General features: G+C 38.2%; 1 protein-coding gene and 1 pseudogene across 2 annotated transcripts in view; both read left to right on the plus strand.

The window, feature by feature from the left end:
* NALF1 (NALCN channel auxiliary factor 1) overlaps positions 1-18,711 on the plus strand; it is a 631,361-nt gene that overhangs the window by 95,432 nt on the left and 517,218 nt on the right. The gene's annotated exons all lie outside the window — the stretch shown is intronic.
* LOC112861685 (PIH1 domain-containing protein 2 pseudogene) lies at positions 163-2,040 on the plus strand (annotated as a pseudogene).

The following is an 18,711-nucleotide window of genomic DNA, read 5'->3' on the forward strand; positions in this document are numbered from 1 at the left end:
GATTCAAGTGTGAGTCCAGTCTGCACCTTTGCTCCCCAAAGTGCAGTCTGTGGACCAGCAACGTTGCTTCACGGGGGAAACTTGTTAAAAATGCAGAATTCAGGGCAACAGACCAAGAGACGGGACTTAAACGGCCCATGTATCTGAATCCCGGGCTCATCCTGAAAGGGTCTGCTTGCTCAGGTCAGTGAGCTCCAGAGCCTCCCAGACGTGCCGGCTGGAGGCAACACCAGACCCGTGAGCAGTTCACTCAACAGCCGCTGGAAGAGGGGAGATGGCTCTATTTTGCCCCAGAACCGCAGCTCTCTGTCTACAAACCAGGGTCCCCAAAACGAAAGAAGAAAATCCTTTCTATCAAACTTTGTCAGTTGGAAAGGGCCCCATCTCCCCAGTCAACCACTCATCCAGCACCTCTAAGTGCCGGCTGGCCAGCTGCTGTGTCTGATATGTTGCGTGTTTATACAGTTGTTGATGTTGCCTACAATCCTGGTGTCCTCCAGGCAGCAGAAAAGCACCACGTGAAAAAAGATCAGTTAATACGGATTACCATGAAATGCATTGAGGAATTCCAATGTATTCTCTCACACTCTTACAGTATTCCTAAATTTAGAATCAAAGGAAGCATCCAAAGCGTGAAACAAAATCAGAATCCAAACTGGCCCTACGGGTTTAGGAGAGAAAAAGGGAAAGGAGCTGATCCTTGAACGCATAAGAAGCAGTCCTGTGAGCCAATGAGATCACTGTCCTCAGCTCTTACTACCAGAAGACCAAGTTTCAAGCAAAACAAGTTATCTGATAGAAGAGATTTCCAGTACAGAGATCCAGGTGGAGGTGAAGAGACCACCAGCCTATGGATTAAAAATTGTGGTTTATCAGAATGAGAAACCTCTGCAAATTGAAATAGAAGTTGAATTACCTAGTGGTAATTCAGTATCTCTGTGACCTTAGTGTTTCTGAGGAGGACTTATTGATCTAGCTCTCTGAGAAGTACAGATTGCATCTGAGCCTTCCAGAATATGCATACTGAAATGACTACCGCAGAATTTATCAAAGAGAAGACTACATTAGTCATCACAGTGCCATTGGTGTTAGTCAAGAGGATCATCTGCTTTGGGTTTTTCACGTGATGCTTTCCTGCCACCTGTCTTGTGAATTACGGGACCTTCATTATGGGTAAAGAGGTAGTTTATCTTAAACACTAGTGTCATATTTTCTAAGTGTTCTTTTTCACTGAATGATGTTTTCTCATCAACGGTTTATCTTTATCTTTTCTGTTTTAAACTCATTCTTTCTCCCTCTCAAACTTGGCCTGAAGCAGACACTACTAAACATGATATCATCATGATACACTTCTTTTGAAGGTATTTCTCATGGTCTTAAAGTACCAGATATCATTGGGGAAATTCTGTTTTTTTCCAGGGAACATGTAAGAATTCTTGGCTTTCCCATTGGAAAAAAAACGTTTTTTATCTCTAGCAAATTGTCACATGAGGAATTAAAAACAAAAGTTTTACAAAGCAGAACTCAGGTGCTGCCCTGAACTACTACGTCAAAGTTGGAATTCATAAGAAACTCTATCTTGATGTTTTCTATGCACATTAAAGTTTGAGCAGTGTTCTACATCTCGATGAAATGTACTCTTCGTTAATGTGAATTACTATTTGGTTTTGAAACATTGCCATTGTTCTTGGGAAATTTAGAGCCCCTAGAGAAATAATTTAATATTTTTCACACACAAAAAAGTCTTCTAGCTTCCACCTGGAAGATGCAGATTTTACTCTGAGGTCACACAGATGTGATATTATGAAAATTAGACACAATGTCTTTAGGTACCTGGAAAGCAAGATTTCATTACATACTCTGTGTATAACAAGCCTAAATATCATTGAAAGTAGGTTTTTGTTTTCCTCGGTTGTGACCCATTTTTCCTTACTTTTCACATCTCTATATTATGTAGAATTCTATAAAAGTGTCATAGAATTATATATAAATAAAAACTTTGGCCAAATGAATTAGCTGGATCTACTTTTTTTTTTAAATTTTTTTTTTAACGTTTATTTATTTTTGAGACAGAGAGCGACAGAGCATGAACAGGGGAGGGGCAGAGAGAGAAGGAGACACAGAATCTGAAACAGGCTCCAGGCTCTGTGCTGTCAGCACAGAGCCCGACGCGGGGCTCGAACTCACGGACCGTGAGATCATGACCTGAGCCGAAGTCGGATGCTTAACCGACCGAGCCACCCAGGCGCCCCTGGATCTACTTTTTATTACTTAAGTAACAGGGCTCCGGGTTGTCCTGAACAATATTTTATATGCTGACAAATGCGACCAGTTGTAACTTCGGATTAGTCCTAAGTATAGGGTAGACTGTAACTTCCCCCCTGTGTGTATATACATATACATATGTGTGCAAATACACATGCACTCAAGCATATTTGGGATTAATTTTGAGCAGCTAATAGTTTTGTCTATCAACCGAAGTTCATTATAGGAGCTGTGGCAGTTACAGAGATAAGTAGAGAACAGTTCCTGCTTTCTGGGCATTTATAATCTAGTATGCAAAATAAGTTGAACAGAAATCACTTTGGAATGAAATGCAACAAAAGAGCTCCTGATTACTTTTGGACAGGGTAATCAAAAAGACATTCTTGGATAAACTGGTATTTAATTGAACCTTGAAAGATACGAGGCACTCCACCAGGTAGAAAAAGCAAGAGCATTTCAACTGGAAGCAACAGTGTGAACAAAGACAAGAAAACCAAAAATGATGAGCCGTGGAGTGAAATGGCAAAATCCCAGAAAAATAAAATGATGTTTAAACAAATACCAAAAATGGAAGACCAAGTATTCTGGTTGACTCGACACCACAATATGCACATCTTCTACCCTTTCTAATAGCCTAGGTGTAGGAAGACATTATTCTTGTGAATACTGGTAGATGGAAACAGTCCAGTGAATTTAGAAGACAGATGTGCAGACTTTTCTGACTGTAGTGAACTACAAACTCATGTGGTCTCAGAATGAAAACATCATTGAGAGACGTCTCTACTTTCATACAAAGGACAGAAATCCTTTCTGATTCCTTCATGATTTCCCTGCTGGTTTCGCTTAAATTCATTTAATGACAGGTTTTTTTCACCAAAATTTTCAAGACAGCTTTTGGAAAGCTCTTTATGTCTTGAGTTGATTGGACATCTGAAGAAAATCACCCAGTGATCTGCTTGTTTGTAACCCCGACTCCCAAATTAAGAAATTGAGAATACATCCTTTCCTTCTACTTAAACCTCAGATGTGTGTGTGTGTGTGTGTGTGTGTGTGTGTGTGTGTGTGTGTGTAATTTCCAAATATTCTGGTATCAGTTTTTGGACTAGTTCCCAGACTTTTCAATCTAATGGACCAATAAATTCAAATCAGATCAAAAGTTTCACAGATGATTGCATTAAAAAATCACTATCAAAGTGTCTGGGTGGCTCATTCGATTAAGTATCTGATTCTTGGTTTTGGCACAGGTCATGATCTCACGTTTTGTGAATTCAAGCCCCGCATCGGGCTCTGTGCTGACAGCACATAGCCTGCTTGGGATTCTGTGTCTCTCCTCTCTCTTTGCCCCTCCTGCACTCTCTCTCTCTCTCAAATAAATGAACAAACTTAAACAAAAATCACTATCGTGTACCTAATTTCATTTTTATTGCATAATAAAGATAATAAATTTCACTTAAAAAGTAGGAAGAAAATAATCTCACAATGAAACAACCCCTATTTGACAACTTAATTTTGTCATATGTAGGAAAACTATGAACGATATAGTTCTTATTTTTCTCAAAGGGTTCCTTGGATTTGAGAAAATGTCTTCGTGGTCAGCAGAGACCAACATTTTGAAAGCACTCTTCGGTATGGCCTCTATTTTGTAAATATCTCTTATTAAAACGTCCAATCAGAACTGAACACGGTACTCCTCAACGTAGTCTTCTCCTGTTTGGATGTGCCCTTGTGTCCGTGCAGCCACGAGCTGTGTTAGCTCTTTCTGTTGGCTTCTCCAATCTCTTTGTTCACCTTACATTCAGATTCCCAGAGCTGCTACTCCACATCTTTATTGGTGCAACTAACTTTTTAAACCTAAAGGCAACACTTTGTATTTATTTGTATTCATCTATATCCTGTTAATTTGGCCCCAGTGTTGGCATTTGTTGAGAACTTTAAAAATAAGGGTGCTGTATCTTTGTAAAGTTTATTTACAATGTCTTCAGGCTGTCAAAAGAATTTGAGCAGAAAAATTATATTAAACTCCTCATAGAACGTATTCTGTGTATCAGTAGTGTGTCATTTTTTCATTTGCCTTGACATAAATGAAAATTGAATCAGTTTTGTGTACTTTAAAAAAATTCTGCTAGTTTGAAGGTTTGGCAAATGCAGCATTGTATTTCTTCATCATCTCTTTAACATTTTTTCATGAGGAGGTTTTTAAAAATAAAAATTCTATATATTTAAGGTGTACAATGTGATGATTTGATATAAATATACAGAGTGAAATGATTACTACTGGCAAAGTAACATCTCGCAGTTCGCGTATTTTGCTGTGTGATGAGTGTATACAGTATTATTATTTTTTAAATATTTTGGGATGAAATTATTTTAAGTTTATTTATTTATTTTGAGAGAGAGAGAGAGAGAGCGAGAGCACAAGCAGGAGTGGGGCAGAGAGAAACAGAGAGAGAGAGAGAGAGAGAGAGAGAGAGAGAGAATCCCAAGAAGGCTCCGTGCTGTCAGCACAGAGCCTGATGTGTTGCTTGATCCCACGAACTGTGAGATCATGATCTGAGCTGAAATCAAGAGTCAGACGCTTAATCAACTGACCCACCCAGGCGCCCCAGTGTTATTAAGTATAGTCATCATGTCCATACTTAAAATTTTTTAATTTGAATGTTTATTTATTTTTGAAGGAGACAGAGAGAGAGACAGAGTGTGAGCAGGGGAGGAGCAGAGAGAAAGGGAGACACAGAATTCAAAGTGGGCTCCAGGCTCTGAGCTGTCAGCACAGAATCCTATGGGGGGCCTCAAAGTCACGAACTGTGACTTGAGCTGAGCTGAAGTTGGACGCTCAACTGACTGAGCCACCCAGGTGCTCCATGTCTGTACTTTAGATATTTAGGTTTATTTATCCTACACAACTGCAAATTTATACCCTTTGACCAACATCGTCCTATTTCTTCCCAAACCTTAACCCCTTGTAACCACTATTCTACTCTCTGCTTCTATGAGCTTGACTTTTTAAAAAAAGTTCCACATATAAGTGAGATCATATGATATTTGTCTTTCTCTGTCTGACTTATTTCACTTAGCACAATGTCTTCCAGTTTCATCCATCTTGTCACAAATAGCAGGATTTCCTGCCTCCTCAGGGATGAATAATATTCCACTGTATATGTGTTTCTTCTGAACCATTCATCTACTGATAGACATTTAGGTTGTTTCTATATCTTGGTTATTATGAATAATGCTGCAGTGAACAGAAAACAGGAATACACATATTTCTTTGAGATACTGATTTTGTTTACTTCGTATATGTACCTTGACATGGAAATTCTGGATCCTATGGTAGTTCTATCTTTTTAACTTTTTGAGGAATCACCATATTCTTTCCATAATGGCCGTACCAGTTTACGTTCCTACCAGTAGTGCACCAGGGATCCCTTTTCTTCACATCCTCTTCAACATTTGTTATCTTTTTGTGTCTTTCATAATAGCTGTCTTAACTTGTCTGAGGTGATGTCTCGTGGTTTTGATTTGCGCTTCCCTGCTACTCGTTGATGTTGAGCCCCTTTTTATGTGTCTGGTGGCATGTCTTCCTTTGAGAAATGTCTGTTCGGATCCGTTGCCCATGTTTTAATTGGGGTTGTTTTCTTACTGTTGAGTTGCTTGAGCTCCTTATATATTTTGGGTATTAACCCCCTTATCGGATACATGGTTTGCACATTTTTTATCCATTCTGTAGATGCCTCTTCACTCTGTTGCTTCCTTTGCTGTGCAGAAGGTTTTTAGTTTGATGCAATAACATTTGTCTGTTTTTGTTTTGTTCACTGAGCTTTTGGGATCACGTCCAAAGAGTCATCATCCAGACCAATGGCAAGAAGCTTTTCCCCTATGTCCTCTTCGAAAACGTTTGTGGTTTCAGGTCTTAACATTTAATACTTGAATCCATGGTGATTTGATTTTAGTGAGCTAAGGGTCCAATTTCATTCCTCCACATGTGGAAAACCAGTCTCAGCCCCATTTAGTGAAGGGACTGTCCTTTCCCTATTGTGTGTTCTTGGAACTTTTATTGAAGCTCAGCTGACCATAAATGCTTCAATTTTTCAAGTTTTGGCAAATAATAGCATTGTATTTATTCATCGTCTGTTCAGAATTTTCAAGAAGTCTCCACTGTGTTTGTCATGATCAGATTTGTTTAAGTTAAAACAGTAACAAGAAAGATTTTTTATTTTGCTGCCTAGAATTTGAACAATAGATTTGGGGTCTGGAAGAATCAAGGACTGAAGTTCGTTGGTAACCTGTAAGCAGACGCCAGTTAAAAATTGGAAAAAAATGACTATAAACCTTAGAAAAGTAATAAGACTTGCAGAAGTTAGAAATGTGTCAATATTCTAGGAAAGGCCTTCGATAAGAGGACAAACATCCAAAGGGCAGATGGCCAAAGAGAGAGCCGGGGCCAGAAGGACTATTTCCTAAGGAAGAAGCTTTGTTCTTGTGTGGACTGTTTATCTAAAAGGTGGCAAGTTGACTATGAACAAATTGTTAGGAATCTGGAATCTCTTTGGAAGGATTTAGAACATAAACTAGTTGGCTTTAAAAAGCAACTATGAATCTCATAAAAATCTGCTTTCATCTTATTAAACCATAGTACTAGGGTATAGCCAGTCTAAATGTTGGCTAATACAACTGTGAAAGATAATTAGAAAATTTGTAGGTTGGCATTCTAATGTAGAAGAAAAGTAAAAGTGTTGTGTAATTTGTGTAATGAAGCTATGTTGGATACACAGGTAAAATATCTGACATGCTATAAATTACTAAATTCAAGTCATTTAATAGTTTTGTTTCATTGTGTACCATGTAGCAATGATTAAGTCTTTATTTCATATATTACTGTTTTTCTAAGATCAACACTGATAGGATAATAGAAGTAAATATATTTTGCAAAATTTAAAATTTATATTTTTGATATATGTTCAAAAATTCTGTGTGCCTTGATTACATCAATTTCATTTGAGATTAATTTAAATCATAAATAAAGTGTATATAAATATGTATAATGTGTTTGTAGTCAATAACAGAGCATTGAGTAAGTTTGAGTTTCCTTTAAGTTATTTTGAGGCGGGCAACCATTCACAGAGGATAATATCTATGAATTTCTGCAGTATATTTCTCATCATGATTTAACATCTGAGACATAATTATTTTACAAGGTAGTGCCTTAATAGGATTTGCATTCATACATATTCAATACCATTGAGCAGGTGATACATACAGTAAAAGGTTGTGTTAAAATTAATTAGGTCTGTTTTAAGGAATAATTATTTATTATAGTTCAGTAACCTGTACTTGTATGAGATAACTTGATCCAATCTTGTAATTGATAAATAAATAGGTGGTTTTAAAGTAAAATACTCAACTCAGTTAGTTATTTGTGGTTAATTCAAAGACCAGTTGTTTGGCACCAGATAGCTGTCATTTATTTATTTTTTTTAAATCTAAATAATGTCCTCCAACTCTTTACAAAACAGAGATATTCTTCAAGGTCAGTTTCTTATTATCTTTAACCTGAAAGAAGGCTTCCGTAAGAATACAAATGCGACTTCTCTTTTACCTCTACCTTGGGCAAAGCCATGTGAAATATTATTGGAACACACTCTGGTATTTTGCTATGAGTCTGAACAATACTTTACCCACTCCAGGAAGGTTAAGGTATGTCATCCAGCTGAAACCTCCTAAGCCTACAAAATAGATTATTTTACGGGAGAGCAGCTTTCCTTTCTAAGTATGCTTTGCCCCGGAGGAAATGAAGTTGCCGCTTTGGAATGCTTAATAGCACATTCCCACAGCATTGTAACTCACAGAGATTAATCAATTTCTGCTCTGTTTTATCACTCAGTCAAGAGGCTTCCCAATTAAACTTACCACCCATCAGACCTGCACCTCTGAACTCTAGGATGCACCCTTTAAAGGAGGCTTTCTCTGTCGCTTTTTTTTTTTTTTTTGGTTACCCTACATTATAGAACCGATTTTAAAAATCAGTTATTTCAAATTTAGTACTGTTTAGCTTTTTAATAAAATTAATACTCCTTAAGGAAGTTTATTTTCTAATTTTAAATATTATCTAATTTTAAATATTTTATTTTATGACATTTTAGTGTAAACTACTTCCATGGTAACATTTAAGAAAATATCATTTAGGGTCTATGATTCTCTATTAGAATTGCCCAATGAAGTGAATATGGTATAATTATTATTTTAATGGAAATTTAGTGTCTACTTAAAAGTTGTTACTTATCACTTTAACATCACAATTTGTGAGTTTTTGTTTGCTTATTGCATTTATTTATTTATTTATTTATTTATTTATTTATTTATTTACCAAAAATAATATTGTCGTGGCTAGGGATTTGCCCCAAAGAGTAACTTTTATTTTCTTTTTTCCTTCCCTTTTCTTTTCCAAAAAAAAAAAAAAAAAAAAAAGGAATTCGTGTATTATCCATTTCATTCCCAAACACATCCAGATATAAAAAGTTTAAATGGATTGTAGTTTATGACGAGACTTTAAAAAATATGATCTAGGTCAGTGTAGTATGAGTTAAACACGAGTCAAATCATTTTATCTCCCTTCCTTGAGAAATTCAATTCCCATGGTGACCTTGTGTAAGACCTGGATAGACCCTCGTGTTGGACAGCTGGAAGCTCATGCACCTTTTCTCGTCTCGGTGGATGACATCCTTGCTGTAAGCTGGCTCTGTTTTCGTGCAGATGATACGCTAAGCTTCTAAACCTGTGCTGTCTCATATGGCAGCCCCCGGCTACATGTGGCTTTTGAGCACCTGAAATGCTGTCAAGTGAGATTGATGGAATGCATTTGTACAATTTTATTTAAGTTCAGTCAGTTTAAATTAAATTACCTATTTAAATTAAGTATGCAGTATAAAATAAATTCACCTCAAGCATACCTTTATTGTTTTGCTAGGAGTATATTTGACCTTTGACATTTTAGCATATGATTGAGATATGTTGCTAATGGAAAAAAATACAAGATTTCAAAGATATGGTATGAAAAGAGAAAGACCATCTCAGGAATAATTTTTATTTTGATTCCATGCCGAATGATAAGATTTTGGATATATGATATTAAATAAAATGTATTATTAAACTTAATTTCACCTGTTTCTTTTTCACTTTTTAATGGTTACCAGAGTAGTTAAAATTACCTGTATGGTTTGCATTGTATTTCTTTTCTTTTCTTTTCTTTTCTTTTCTTTTCTTTTCTTTTCTTTCTTTCTTTCTTTCTTTCTTTCTTTCTTTCTTGTACGTTTGTTTATTTATTTTGAGAGAGAGAATGTGAGCAGGTAAGGGGCAGAGAGAGAGAAAGAGAGAGAATCCCAAGCAGGCTCTGCACTGTTAGCATACAGTCCGATGCAGGGCTTGAACCCACAAATTGTGAGATCAATGACCTGAGCCAATATCAAGAGTTGGACACTTAACTGACTGAGTTCCCCAGGCGCCCCACGCATTGTATTTCTATTATATATACAGCTCTGGCTGTTCAGATGGCAGAGACACTGACAGTTCTCTATGTAAAAGTGAACTTGGCAGTGAGTTCCCACGCAACTTAAAATTTTCTCTGTCACTACAGATTCTTTCCTTTTTAATCATTTAAGAGAAAATCATCTTAGAACACAGTTTCTAAAATATGTTTTTGACAACGTTAAAAAAGGTTTCTTAGGGTTTTCTTTCTTTCTTTCTTTTTAAATGTTTGTTTACTTACCTTGAGAGACAGAGTGCAGACAGGGGAGGGGCAGAGAGAGAGGGAAAGAGAATCCCAAGCGGTCTTCACACTGTCGATGTAGAGTCTGACATGGGACTCAAACTCACTGTGAGATTATGACCTGAGCTGAAATCAAGAGTCAGACACCTAACCAACTGAACCCCTGGGGCCCCCTTATATCCCAAGGCGGTTCCCAAATTGATTTCCAAGGAGCATCACCCCAGAATAGTATTCTGTGGATCAGATGATCAGATGTTGGGAACTGTATTAATGGTTATGCTACTCATTTTGCTGCTCATCTTCTAGTCTCAGGGCACAAACGACGTGGCCTTGCCTAGTGACTCCCCCATATGTTACATGTGTATTGTATATTGACACTTTCTCCTGTGGCTCAGTGGCCTTTTTTCAGCTGGTTGACTTTAAATTTATTTATTTATTTATTTATTTATTTATTTATTTATTTATTTATTTTTGAGAGAGAGACAGAGTGCAGGCAGAGGAAGTGCCAGAGAGAGTGGGAGATATAGAATCTGGGGCAGCCTCCAGGCTCTGAGCTGTCAGCAGAGAGCCGCACGCGGGGCTTGAACTCATGGACTTGGAGATCATGACCTGAGCCGAAGTCGGATGCTTAACTGACTGAGCTACCAGGCGCCCCAAGCTGGTTGACTTTAGATTCTTCACTTTTGTGCTCTCATTCATTCCCACATCCTCAGACTCATCCTTGGCAGGTGAAAGAAGAAATAATATAAGTAAATCAAGCAATGTGCATGAGATTCCCTACCCCACTGTTTAGCACATATATTTTCATATGCTAAACATTTCTAATTCTTATTACTAGCTTCAATTACATATTCAAGATATTAAGCTAATTACCAGAGGGCATTCAATGCTTCTGATTCAAAAATTATTCCTGACTAATGAGTATTAATTAATTCTCAGGTCAGTTAACAAATATTTATTGAGTTTACATTGTTCAAAGAACTGTGTTGTCAACACTGGAGATTCAGGAGAAATAGACACATGGAATTTAATAATCTGAACTCACGGAGAATAATCGTATCGGTAAAGGAATGCAGTGTATTTAGCAAAAATAGCCAATGCTGCTGTAGCATACAGACTTGTTCACTTATTATTTTGAGATTTCCATTCTGTTCCTTATGTGGAGGGGATCTTATGTGCAGCCTCAAAGCAATCGTTTGTACATAACAAATGTAAAAGAAAGGTGAGTTTTGTGTCTTGTTAACTGCAAACTACAATTGAAATATTTTTACATACCTCAAATTAGTAAAAGAATATAAAGTTACCTACCGAGAAGGTAGACAGACCAGTACTTGATAGAATTTACAGCTTTTCATTTTCTTGTGCCTTTTACTCTTTTTGGAATGACTTAACATATAACATCCCGTTTGCTCCTTGGTAAGAAGTAGGGAATCTGGGAATGTTTTCACCGTGCCTTGGAAGAGCTCTTAGATTACTGTAGTTGAGATTCACCTTTGCCATTTTGTTAGAATTGAAAACATCACTTACAGAGATAACAGGAGCTCTTTGAATTGACAACTGGTTCACTTAAGATGCTCCTCATTAGCAATCAGAACAGGGATGGTATTTGGTGCCACATAAAATCGTTCTATGAAATATGCTGCCGGTCGTACGCAGGAAATGAATCAGAAATAATTAAATTTAGAAGTAAATGTTTTCCCTTTTTTTCTTAAAAAAAATTTTTTTTTGATGTTTATTTTTGAGAGAGAGAGACAGAGCAGGAGCAGAGGAGGGGTAGAGAGAGAGGGAGACACATAATCCTAAGCAGGCCCCAGGCTCTGAGCTGTGAGCACAGAGCCTGACGCGGGGCTCGAACTCACGAACTATGAGATCATGACCTGAGCCGAAGTTGGACGCCTCTACTTGGAAGTCAGACTGAGCCACCCGGGCGCCCCTCCCTTTTTTTCAATTTTAACTTGTTACCATCTCAGTAGAGAGTCATTGATACATTTTAATAGATGTAAAATGTTCGATTTGAAACATCCAGATTTGAACACGTTTGTTGAAATTTGAAAAAAATGCCCAGAACTCTTCTTGAAGAAACACTACTCTTTCCATTAATCTTCCAGAAGATCATTACATGACATACTTTTGGTTATTAGTGTCAAACAAAAGTGAAAGCCATGATGAGTGTGAATTACAGAATATGGGCATATGAGACTCTTCACTGCCTTTCGTATTAGATTTATACCTGAGTTTCACCATCTTGCAAAAGTATGAGCCTGTTGAACAAATATTTATTGAGCTAGGTGTTTGGGGAAATGAAGAAATAAGTAAAACAGTCTTTGCCCTCAGAATGCATGGAGAATGACAGGCAGAGGAAGGTAAAACAAATGTACAATTAACAAAACTGAAGGTTTTTTTTTTTTTTTTTTTTTTAGTTCACTTCCTGACTGTTGGAAGAGAATCTTTGTTTCAGTAGAGTAGGAGAAAGATCCCATTTGGTGAAAGGCTTGATCGTCACAAAATAAACATTTGCAATTAGCTGCACAGGATGGCTGATCTTTACAGGTAGAGATGGAACAAAATGCCTTACAAACAGAAAGAACCATGTGGACATAAGAAAATGTAAATCATGGTCAAGGTCCAGCAAATACTGCTTTGTTTATAGCATAAGGTAAGTGTGTAAGCATTCGGGGCTCAACATGGAAATTGAAGTCAGGTTGTAAAGATTTTGACTGTCATGACGCCCATTTTATGCAATGGACAATGAAAAAATACAATTAGTCAATGAACTGTAGGAATGTCTGTCAGTAAAATGGATCAGAGTGGAGAGAATTTGCAGGAGTATTGGTTTGGATAGAAACAAGATTTGTGAGCCCGAAGCCAGCTTTCTTTGAGATGAAAGTCCTGGTGAGATTCAAGCAGTTCAGGAAACTACTTTTGCATAGAAATATGTCCATCAATAACTTCAAAATAACATTCACAAGTAAAAGGTTTATTTCAATTTTTAAAGTAAAAAGATTATTTAATCATTTGATTCAAAATGTAAATGGCCTTGGAAAGTTTGAGTGGGGATTCCTTCACACTCGAATATGAATCATTGTGGTCGCTTTTCTTCTTCCACTCCGAGTTCACTGTAGTTCCCCACACAGATACAGTCTTTTAGAATTGGGTTCAACGGGGCGCCTGGGTGGCGCAGTCTTAAGGTTAAGCATCCGACTTCAGCCAGGTCACGATCTCGCGGTTCGTGAGTTCGAGCCCCGCGTCAGGCTCTGGGCTGATGGCTCGGAGCCTGGAGCCTGTTTCCGATTCTGTGTCTCCCTCTCTCTCTGCCCCTCCCCCGTTCATGCTCTGTCTCTTTCTGTCCCAAAAATAAATAAAAAATGTTGAAAAAAAAATTTTAGAATTGGGTTCAATTAACCAAAAAAGCTTAAAGAATTGACAGAGCAAAATTGATAGAACTGTGGAACTCCGCTGTCATAAGGGGAAGTTTGAATACATCTCTCTCAATTACTGATAGGTCAAGAATATGAAAAATAAGCAAAAATAGAGATTTGAACAACAAACGTTATTTATTAAAAACTGCTTAAAACTACAGTGTGTATATATAAGCCCTTTTTAGTTACATATTGTGCATTTATTTTTTAAAATCATCTACTAAGCGATACATAAAGCACATCCTAACAAATTTTAATCAGTGTTGAAGAATTCATATTACACAATGATGCAGTCTGGCAGTAGGGTTTGGGGGAGGAGAGGAGCAGGAGCTCTTCCTTCAGCCCCACTGCCCAGTCTCACATCCTGTGTTCCTTACTTACTGAAGACTTTGGGAAGATCAATATCCTTTTTCTACCTCTTTCCCCGACTACAAATAGAGATAATAATCGTACTGATTTTGTAGAGTTATTAGGAGCATTCAATAAATTAAGATGTGGGAAATACTTGGTAAAGTGCATGGAACATAGTAAAATGATCTAAGAATCTATTGAACAATAGTTTCATAGAGTGTGGGGACAACAGAGAAGAAAGATGTCTTTCCGAACAAGGCAAGACTTTGTCCGGACAGAGGTGTAGAATGGGAGTAGGGGTGGAAGCAAACATGTAAGATAAAGGGCAGAAAGGAGCCCAGTAACTGGGAGATGAAGGGAGGAGTCAGGAATGTGGAGATAAAAAAACAAAACAAAACAAAACAAAAACAGGCAAAATCCCCTGTTTTGTGTTGAGTGGGTTGGGTGACAGCGATGGTATTGGACGCTGACTACACCCTATTGTTGGTTCTGTTCCTGGCAGAGCGCTGGAGATGTCCTTACAAAACCTAGGTAGTGGCGTCTTGGGGGATAATGGCGTCTTGTGTCAGTAGTCGCTCTCCCTCATCATCGTCCGCATGTCATAGGCTGTGAGCCCCTGCTCGACTGTGTGGTTTTAGATATTCTTATGGACCTGGAACAGAGATGGCGCTTCTGTGCTTCCTATGTTATTGAACACAACCTGGTGTTGTATGTTTTTAGACAAGTTTAATTTGACTGCCAATTTTCTGTGAAGGTCAAAAATTGTGCCTTTGGGTTTGGGGCTTGGTATACATGTTCACTGATGTTCTGATAGAAGGTAGGAGCCATGGTAGTCTCTGGCTACATTTATTAACAGGAACTGGTTCTATCTCAGAGTGATAGTCAGATGCCTGCATGAAGGACAGAACATTTATGCTTCATTCGGTCTGATTTTTGGGAAACATATGAAGGCTTGCTTGAAGGCCCTGTTTAAAGAGTTATTACACCATGTCTCTTTCCAGTTATATCTTGACAAGAAGCTTCAAAATTTTAGTGCATCTGTGGGGAAGATGTAGAAAAGAGCTATGTAAGAACACAGACTTTTTGATGGCAACATCTCGAGGTAAATAGAGAGTAACTGCTAAGTGCAGTTGTGGGTGAATTAAAGAACAATCGATCTCAAAAGTCTCTGCTAAAGCAAAGTGCTAAACAGTGAAAAATTGAGTTCTGTAATGGAATGTTTTTGTGTCATGTCTTGAGAGGAAACCTGAGCTCCCCCCCCCCACCAACAGAACATCTATTTTTCCTTTAGACACAAGATTGAGTCATCAATATTTATTAAGCACCTTGAGGTGAGCCCGGATCTGAGTTACCGCTCTGCCTCACTGGCTGTAATAAATAATAAATATTGGCGCTATGTTCGAGAACAGGAATACCCTGATTTGAGAGTGTTTTTTTAATCAGAAAAAAATAACATAGGTCGTGATAAATATTTTATAATTTTTTTATTATTTATCTATGGGAATCCCATTATGAAATAAAAAGAAGTAAGATTGGACCTGTGTTGGCTAAGGAGTATTAGCAGCTTCAGAGAGGATGTTAGAACTTTAAGAAGCTTCCATAATCTCATGCGATAGTCTCAGGAGCTTTTATGGAAACTGAGTGTTGGGGAGCCACAGCAGTTTGGTAACTCCCAGCTCTTGTAAGACAGAAGCGCTAGCCGATGTCGTCTCTCCTTGTTCCCTCTTCCCACTGTGTCCAGATATTCTCTGCCTTTAGTCTTGTTCTGCCCAACTCTCTATCAGTAGACAGCAAACCTTGCTTCATAAGTTATCAAAAAATAAGTCAATATAACCGTGTGTCATCTTGTTTCTGTTTTACTTGCCTTCTAGGCGCAGTGGAAAGCCAGTGTCCGCTCAGTGTACTATACTTTGTGCTGCAGAACTTCCCAGGGTAGATTGGAGTATCGATAGGGTCATATTTGTTAAGAGATTTATATTGAAGTTCGTAATGGTTCCAACCTGCTTGTTGCCGATGAGATGATCATGAATATAAACGAAGGAGGATGGAAACGCTGTACAGTTGAATCATTCATTCAGGACGTAGCCGGATTCCCACATTGAGTCCTGACACTGAGGCTTTTCTCTCCAGGAAGCAACTTTGTTCCTACTGGCATCCCTCAGTTGGGTTCGTACCCGAAGAACTGAGCCCCTGAATGCCACATGGTGTATTTATATATTTTTTACTTCTTTTGTCTCCCATATATGGTAACACACAAACATGCAGTCGGATTAAGTGTTCTCATGTTACAAGGTCATGAGGGATGCATAGCCAGGTTGCCTTGAGGCTTTTTTCTTTCCTTAGGGAAGGGACCCTCCCACAAGGAGCGTCGAGGACCTTGGTGTGCCACACATGGAAGTGAAAGGAAATGTACAAGCAGATCTTTTTTGCTAAATTCTTATTGGCCTAGACATGAATCTTAAGGTCTGTACTTTTGGAAACTTGAGTTTGTCTTAATTTTGAGAATATTATCATGCTAAACCATGTCATAGGAGAATATGCATACATTTCAAATGGGAATTTATCGAACTCCAATGAGAGTACCACTTTCACAGAAAGCAGATATCTCAAGTCTGCATGGCCGCCATTTTGTGTTCTTGTAGTCAGACCAACGAGTGAAACTGAAGTATAATCTCAGGTTTGTTTTGAGATCATGGAAGTAGAGGAAGAAGCATGAATTGCATGATTCACATAGACCAGTGTGCTATAGGCATGTGCCTGTCTTTACCCCTACTGTCTTGAATAATTAATTCTAGGATGAGACACCTCACCGTTTTTCTCATTGGTAAATTCTTTATTTGGATATGTTAATGTCTTTGGCTAAGTTTTGGCCTTGGGGATATCATTTTTTTAAGTCTTTGGGTACTTGTTTGTGTTTTAACAACACTGACAGTAACTACCATCAATTAATCACATGCTTAATATTCGCCAGGCACCGTGCTTGACTTCGAATGCATTATCTGTTTGAATCCTCACAAGCCTGTGGGGATGTCTTCTTCCCTTTCTGGCAAATGGAAATGTTCACATGTCAGAGGATTTAAGGAGCCTGCAAAAGCTCACACTGGGTTAAAGCCAAGACTGTCTGACTCAAAGCCCTCTCTGTCTGCTTGCTTTCTGTGCTTCCTTTTCATAGTCACGTCCTTGCCCCACAGCCAACCTGGCTGCTTCTAATATATACACTTCTGCCTTTTCTCTTCCACTCTGTCTGTTGTAACCTTCTTCTGGGCATCATTATTGGCTGCCTAGACTATTGGACTAGCCTTCTATAAGGATTTCACAGCTCTCTTTCCCAGTGCTAATGTATTTTACACAATGGAAAGATCAATTTTCCTAAGGCACATGTGGATCATGTCACTTATCCTTTAAAAAAAATCATTAAGGGTTCCCATCACCTACAGACAATAATCACAATTCTTGGGCAGATTTACGGTATGTTCTGTGTCTAGTTACAGCATTCCCTTGCAACCCTCTTCCTGCTCACTTCACACAGCGTATGGCCCAGCCAAACAGAAATACTCACTGTTCTTCATACAAATCTGTACAGCCTCTGTATATTTCTCATCCCTTTTACTTTGTTAGGAATATCCTCCCTTTCTTCTTATATCCTATATCCTAACCATCACTCATGACTTAACCCACTGAAGTGGGACCTGTAGTGACGGACTTGATGTATAATCCATGGTTCCTTTCTTCTTTAAATACCATCTCATCTCCACTGATGCTTCAAGTACCCCTTCCGTGAGCTTCCATAGCACTTGATCTGCACCTCCTCTGTTAGAGCCTCTATTATTTCTCATATCATACCAGAGTGATTGAAGTGTGCCATTTCCTACCAGAATATAAGTGCCTTGTTCCAGAAGTTAAGGCTGACACAAGGATTTGAGTGCAAACAATTTATTTTGGAGTTGATCCCCTAATGGGGGAGGGAAGGGAAGGATGTATGGTTGGAGTAGGTTGATGGTCTGAGAAGCTGAAGTTTCAGTCCCCTGGAACTCTGTGAGGCTTTGTAGTGTGTTCCTGCCCCGGGGGAAGAAGCTGGGTTATCTGTGTGCTAAATTCCCTATGGCAGTGGTTGAAGGCCACGCCCAGGTAAACTTAACTCCCTAGCCCATCCAACCTGGCCTGTGAAGGCTGAGCCAGTCAAACCAGAGAAAGATAGAACCACACAATGTGCCTGGGAAATGTGTGTGGGGGTAGGATTGCAGGTGTCTGTCGCATGCCTCCAGGGAAAAATTTTGTGGATTTGTCTCTGTATTCTCAATGGTGTCCATAATTCTTAGCATGGTGCCATTCATTCATTTGTTCCTTCATTTCAAACTGTATTTCTGGTATCTATTAGATGCCAGGCCCTGTGCTTTAGGGATTGTGACTATATCCACGAACAAGACTGTTATCAGTGCTGTTGTTATAAAGTTCACCAACCATGAGAAGGGCCAGTAAACAAGGAAGGAAATAAACAGAGGGTACTTCTGTATGTGCTGAGTAAGGACACCTGTAAGCAAATTGTGTTTGCCCACAGCTAAGTTAAAGAAGCAAAACCTACATCCAGAGAATTTTTAAAAATCGAGTGGGTATGGATGGCTTCAAGACTGAGATGTGTGCCAGTGAGCATGATTCTATATGGCTGTCTTTTCACACTTAAGAAAAAATCTTAGCCTATCTATTTAAAGCTTTTTTTCCCAATTATTATATAGTGGCTTTAGGCATATGAATTCAATAAGAGTGCCTTTCAGAAAGACTATATAAAAACAGTTAAATAGGTTCTCAATAGCTGTTTCTTATTAATAATGAAAGCATTTATCCTTTTTTCATAACTTCACTTTATCTACAAAATAATTAAATTAAAAGTAAATTAAATTAATTAAATTAAAAGTA

Source organism: Puma concolor, chromosome A1 (genome assembly GCF_028749965.1).
Source record: "Puma concolor isolate L17-30 chromosome A1, mPumCon1.1.hap2, whole genome shotgun sequence".
Lineage (NCBI taxonomy): Eukaryota > Metazoa > Chordata > Mammalia > Carnivora > Felidae > Puma > Puma concolor.